The sequence below is a fragment of the Bubalus kerabau genome, unplaced genomic scaffold, assembly GCF_029407905.1.
Source record: "Bubalus kerabau isolate K-KA32 ecotype Philippines breed swamp buffalo unplaced genomic scaffold, PCC_UOA_SB_1v2 scaffold_54, whole genome shotgun sequence".
NCBI lineage: Eukaryota > Metazoa > Chordata > Mammalia > Artiodactyla > Bovidae > Bubalus > Bubalus kerabau.
In genome coordinates this window covers 817,898-823,601 of record NW_026577908.1, presented here as the reverse complement: position 1 = coordinate 823,601, position 5,704 = coordinate 817,898, and the positions used below count along the sequence as shown (strand labels likewise).

Here is a 5,704-nt window from a genome sequence, read left to right as displayed (position 1 = left end):
TTTGTTCGTAGTGATGCTTTCTAAGGCCCACTTGACTTCACATTCCAGCATGTCTGGCTCTAGGTCAGTGATCACACCGTCGTGATTATCTGGGTCGTGAAGATCTTTTCTGCACAGTTCTTCTGTGTATTCTTGCCCCCTCTTCTTAATATCTGCTGCTTCTGTTAGGTCCATACCATTTCTGTCCTTTATCGAGCCCATCTTTGCATGAAATGTCCCCTTGGTATCTCTAATTTTCTTCAAGAGATCTCTAGTCTTTCCCATTCTGTTGTTTTCCTCTATTTCTTTGCATTGATCGCTGAGGAAGGCTTGCTTATCTCTCCTTGCTCTTCTTTGGAACTCTGCATTCAGATGCTTATATCTTTCCTTATCTCCTTTGCTTTTCACTTCTCTTCTTTTTCCAGCTAAGTCATACAGTGACTCACTTAGTGGCTCAGTCACACACTTGATAATGTAAGGAACAACACTTCTTGAAACAGGCAATATAGAAAACGATAGCAGTAATAGTAGAATCATAAGTAAGAAGTTAGGTCAAGAACTTCTAGTAGGTGTAGCCCAGTGACATCTCCATGTCATCTGACTTAGTTTGCTAAATGACTATAGCTTGCTGTTGATATCCTGGTTGTAGATCCTGAGCATCTGATCTTGATTCAAAGACTGGTTATTGAGATAAGCTTTAGAAACAAACTCAGAATGTCCTTTTTAACAACTTAATTAAACCTCTTAGCAATGTAACATAACCACAAGGAACTATCTAAGGAGTGCGTCTTAGTAAATACAGACCTTAACTTAAAAAACTGGAACTTAATATTCAGTGAAACATAATAGATGCCATAGGCCTGACATCAGTTAGGTGGATTTTTCTTTTAGAGCTCCCCAGTATACGTTGAGATTTCTGTATATGTCGGGAGACAGTCTTTTTATTTACCTGAGAAGGCTGTTCAGAACCCAAGTGTCTCCAGCTTCTGGAGGGATGAGGCAGAGAGAAAAAAGGTATAATTTTACCCGTAGGAGTAAATCACTAGATTGTTTTAAATGACCAGTAACTCGAGGAGAAGTGCTTCTTTATATCTGAAAACACAGAGTAAAAATCAACAATATGTCAGACAAAAAGTCGTGAAAATTGCGGTCATATTTAGCAGTCTACTCCATCCCATGCAATTGATCCCTTTGTTCTGCTGTCCTTGCCCAATGGCCAAGGACATCAGTGAAAGCAGTAGTCGCGAAGAAACTCATGAAGCTTTTATGAATGTCTGTATGACCTGTCCAGCAAAGTGGGTGCCCTGATCACTGGAGATTGTGGAAAGCACCTTTTAACCATTTTTTCTATTCTGAGATATTAATTCTGAAGCCAGGAAAGGCATTATCAAACAAAAATGAGGTTTGTCAGGGAGCCAGGAAAAGCCAAGTGGCCACGTTGGACCTCTCATAGCCCCAACTCTTTGGTTTATGGCCATTTTTAATCCATTTTAAATTCCCTGAAGAGGCGTTAACTTTTGTAGAAGCAGAATGAGCTTTGTTCATATGTGCTGTAGTCTGTTATCAAAAGCCACATTCCAAGAAAACTTTGTTCTTTTAATCAGTGAGAGAAAACCAAATTCCAGTTTGGTAACAGCTTATATTCACTGTGAAACAATAGTTATTCACTTAGTCATAGTCACAATAAGACTTCAAAGGCAGTTTAATGTCTTAACAAACTTGTAGCATGCACAAAACTCTTCTTTCACTTGCAACACACCTTTTTGCACTTTCTGTATTCGTCACTTCATTTGTCCACTTAGAGGACAGCCACCTGTACGTTTAGACTTACTTTGCTTTTCCTTAATAGAATGTAATTCCATTCCTTATTACTTTTTATTAAAAACACACATCTTACTTTTCTTCAGAAACCATGACTTGTACTTTACATCATCATTCTGTCGATTGGTAAGGATAAATCACCCAAAGTTATATCATTTATAAAAGTATCTGCACAATGTCTCTGTTAATTAGATCAATAAACAAACATCAGTATCATGTATCAATACAATAATGATTATTTCCCAGTTCACACAAGCCTCGAATTCATTTACTTTAATTTCCTTGAATTTAGAATTGTTTGATTTGTAAGCACTTACTTCTCTTTAGGCCAATTAATTAGAGCTCATTGAACCACTTAGCCTTTAGCAATTTTTTCCAAGGATGGAGACATACACCGAGACACACACAAATCTGGACAGACAGAAACCTCACAGTTTTCCACCTGAAATTTAAATTGTCTCTTTGTCCCTTTTATTTTCTTGGCTTGAGTTCCAGCTCATGGCTGGAGTCCCGGATCGAGTGGGCTGTGTATCTCAAGGACATGATAAGAGTTAACTCAGGTTTTTCCCCAGGCATGTTTCTGTTTCTCAGGCAGGATCAGAGCTCCCCAAAAGAGTATTTTCACAAGTCAAACTTTTAGTAATTACATGTGCAAAAGGAACCAGTTTTGCAATTTCAAAAAGATTCCATTTTACCTAGTTTTCTCCGGAGTCTAAAGAATACACATGGCCATTCAGGGTTCAAAATGTCATTTCTCCTTCATGTAGTCATAGCTTCATAGCTAAAATTTAAACCAGAGAGTGCTCAAATTGGCTCTGATGACAGGGGTAGACTGATCGAGAAGATGTCCCAGCAGGGATTATCTCTCTGGGCAGGTGAGGTCGTCTCTTAAAGCAAAGAAACCCCATATATAAGGGATTTTTAGGCCTTGAGGATCAAAATTATCCCAGTTTTTCAAGATATTATTCAAGGGGGGGTGGTGGTTCTGGACTGTTAGGCCCCATCTGTAAGAGAGAAAAAAGCAGTGCCCAGTGCCATGGCTTTTTTCTACCAGAGGTGTCTGCCCCTGCTCTAGACGGGGTTGGAGACTGATTTTCCACCTAAGCTTCCTTCTCTGGCCAGAGCTAACCTGTCTCTTACAGGTGAAGGTGTCCTACTCCCACCCCCCCTCATTCTACCACCCAGGCATGGTGGAGATGCACCAGGGTTAGACCTGATGGCATCCCAGATTGATGTCCAGGTCCTCACCATTAAAACCTTGGTTTGATTTTCCTTTTATTCCGGCACCACCTGGGGTGGAACAGAGTAGTTTTCCGGATGCTCGCCGAGCCAAGACCACTAGGGGAAGCACCCAACTTCTGTGTACCTGCGCACATTCCTCATAACAGTATAAGTGGCAAGTCATAAAGGGATGAACAGAAAACCCAAGACATCCTCCTGAGAGCGGCCACACGAGTCTATTTAATAACAAAGGAGGCGATGGAGGGCCCGCCTGCGAGGAAAAACTAATCCTTCATATGCATGGAGTGCCAACATCATCCTTTTGATTCCTGTCCCTCAGACTGTACAAAAAGAATACCTAAGGAGTTGAGACAAGAGCCACTGGAGGGCTTCGTCTGCTCTGCTAAGAGCTAGCGCTACTAAGGGAAGAAGCCCAATGCGCTTTCAATCTGCCCAAATCTGGGGTGTCCCAATCTGTGTCCTCAGGAATCTCATGCTCACCAGCAATGCCTCAATCCATATAGTCCAGAGGCATAGCCACGACAAGAACTTGCCTGTGTGTCTGTGGGGTCAGGATGGTGATTTCCAGTCTGAGAGATGTCCCTGGAGCTAGAGCTCCAGCTCGCTCCCTAAAGTGCTCCTGTCTGCAGTGTCCTGTAAAACTTGGAATGGGGGCCTTGCTAGAAAAGCACAATAACAGCATGGATTGCAAGTCCCTTGAAAGTCTACAATCCGGCACACGAGGTTAATAACTTTAATTCCCCAAGCAGATATGAAATGGTCAGAGGGACCAGGAAAAGCTGACTGGGGAAAAGAAGTTCAGTCCACATGCTTCTGATTTAGTAAAGTAGCTGCTGCTGCTGCTGCTGCTGCTGCTGCTAAGTTGCTTCAGTCGTGTCCGACTCTGTGAGACCCCAGAGTTGGCAGCCCACCAGGCTCCCCCGCCCCTGGGATTCTCCAGGCAAGAGTACTGTAGTGGATTGCCCTTTCCTTCTCCAATGCAGGAAAGTGAAAAGGGAAAGTGAAGTCACTCAGTCGTGTCCAACTCTTAGCGACCCCATGGACTGCAGCCTACCAGGCTCCTCCGCCCATGGGATTTTCCAGGCAAGAGTACTGGAGTGGGGTGCCATTGCCTTCTCCATAGTAAAGTAGAGACCACAGTAAACGAGCAAAAGAATCTCAACTCCGAGTGTTCTTACCTTGTCTTGAAGATCTTGGACAAGCCCCCAAGATGATAACCTAGCAGTCAACGGTGACCGATGCCACTGGATTCATGGTGTCTGAAGAAGAAGATATTACTCTGGGGCCAAAGACAGTCTCAGTCATTCAGAGCTTTGTGTATATTTTATTTAAAGTGAAGGTGACAGAAAAAGCTTCTGACACAGACATCAGAAGGGGCTCACTAATTTAAGTGGGGCCATATATACGTCTCAACTAGCCTCTGAGAATAGACAAAAAACATCTCAAGGATGTGAGCGTTTTGCCCAGACCCTTTCCTATAGCATACATCCAAAGCTCAAAAAGAGGAATGTCCTTGAACCTGAGATACTGCTCCCTACAATGCCTACTTGTCTTAGGCCAAAGAATGTGAAAAAGCAAGCAAGCTTGCCTCCTCCTTAAAGGGGCTTTAGGCTTGGACTCTTTATCAACCTGCTGGGACAGGTAAGTATACAGTTAAAATCAGAAAACTCTAATGTGGTAATGGTGGTGAGTAAAGCATTTGTATAACATACCACTGATAACTCATATAAGTATATCACTTATAAATTCAGTATGAAGGTCAAAAGATAAAATATCAAAATAATGATAACTACAAAATGAAATAATGGAACCATGTTTGAAGAATTAGATGACAGTATGATACTAAGTCAACAAACAGAGAGACCCAATGAAGAGCTACAAATTATTTTTTTTAAAGGAAACTAACATAAATTCTGGATTTGAAAACGAAAATAATTGAAATGAAAAATTGATAGGTTCAATAGCACATATGAGATGCTGGCAGAAATAATCCATAAACTTGAAGATGAATTCATAGAAATCAATGTAAAAATAAAGAGAAAAAAATGTTGAGGGAAAATGATCTAAGGCATCCATTCATTACACCATCGAGTATGGAAGGAGAGAGACTCTCAGAAAGCAGGGAGAGAAAGGGGAAGGAGTAAAATTACTTGTAGTCGGAATGGCTGACCGGCAGGTCAGAGCGAAAGGGAGGCGCAGCGCAGGGCTCTTAGGGCGCCGGGCGGCAGCGGCCTCCGTCTAAGGCCATAGCACCCTGAACGCGCCCTGTCTCGTCTGATCTCGGAAGCTAAGTAGGGTCGGGCCTGGTTCTTACTTGGATGGGAGACCGCCTGGGAATACCGGGTGCTGTAGGCTCTTTGCCTTCCCTCTCCTTTAGCCCCCGCCCCCACGTCCCAACTCTTGGGCTCCCGGACCCCAACCCCTCCTGGGGGTGGGTGGCCAGGGCACCGACTCCCGCTGCAGACCTGGGGTGCCTCCGCGCGGCCCGCGAGCCCCTCTGCATTTGGCTTCCAGGAAACCAGAGGACCGTCCCGCGGGTCTCCGTCTGGGGCTCCCTTGGCGTGCCTCAGGCAATCCCCGGGGGGCTGCACCAGCTCCAGCCCCAGCCCCAGCCCCAGCCCCAGCCCTACCCCCAGCCCCACCCCCACCCCCACCCCCCCAT

At 44.0% G+C, this 5,704-nt stretch overlaps 1 pseudogene; it reads left to right on the top strand.

The window, feature by feature from the left end:
- The first annotated feature begins 5,278 nt into the window (after nucleotides 1-5,278).
- Nucleotides 5,279-5,397, top strand: LOC129640969 (uncharacterized; annotated as a pseudogene).
- The last annotated feature ends 307 nt before the right edge of the window (nucleotides 5,398-5,704 follow it).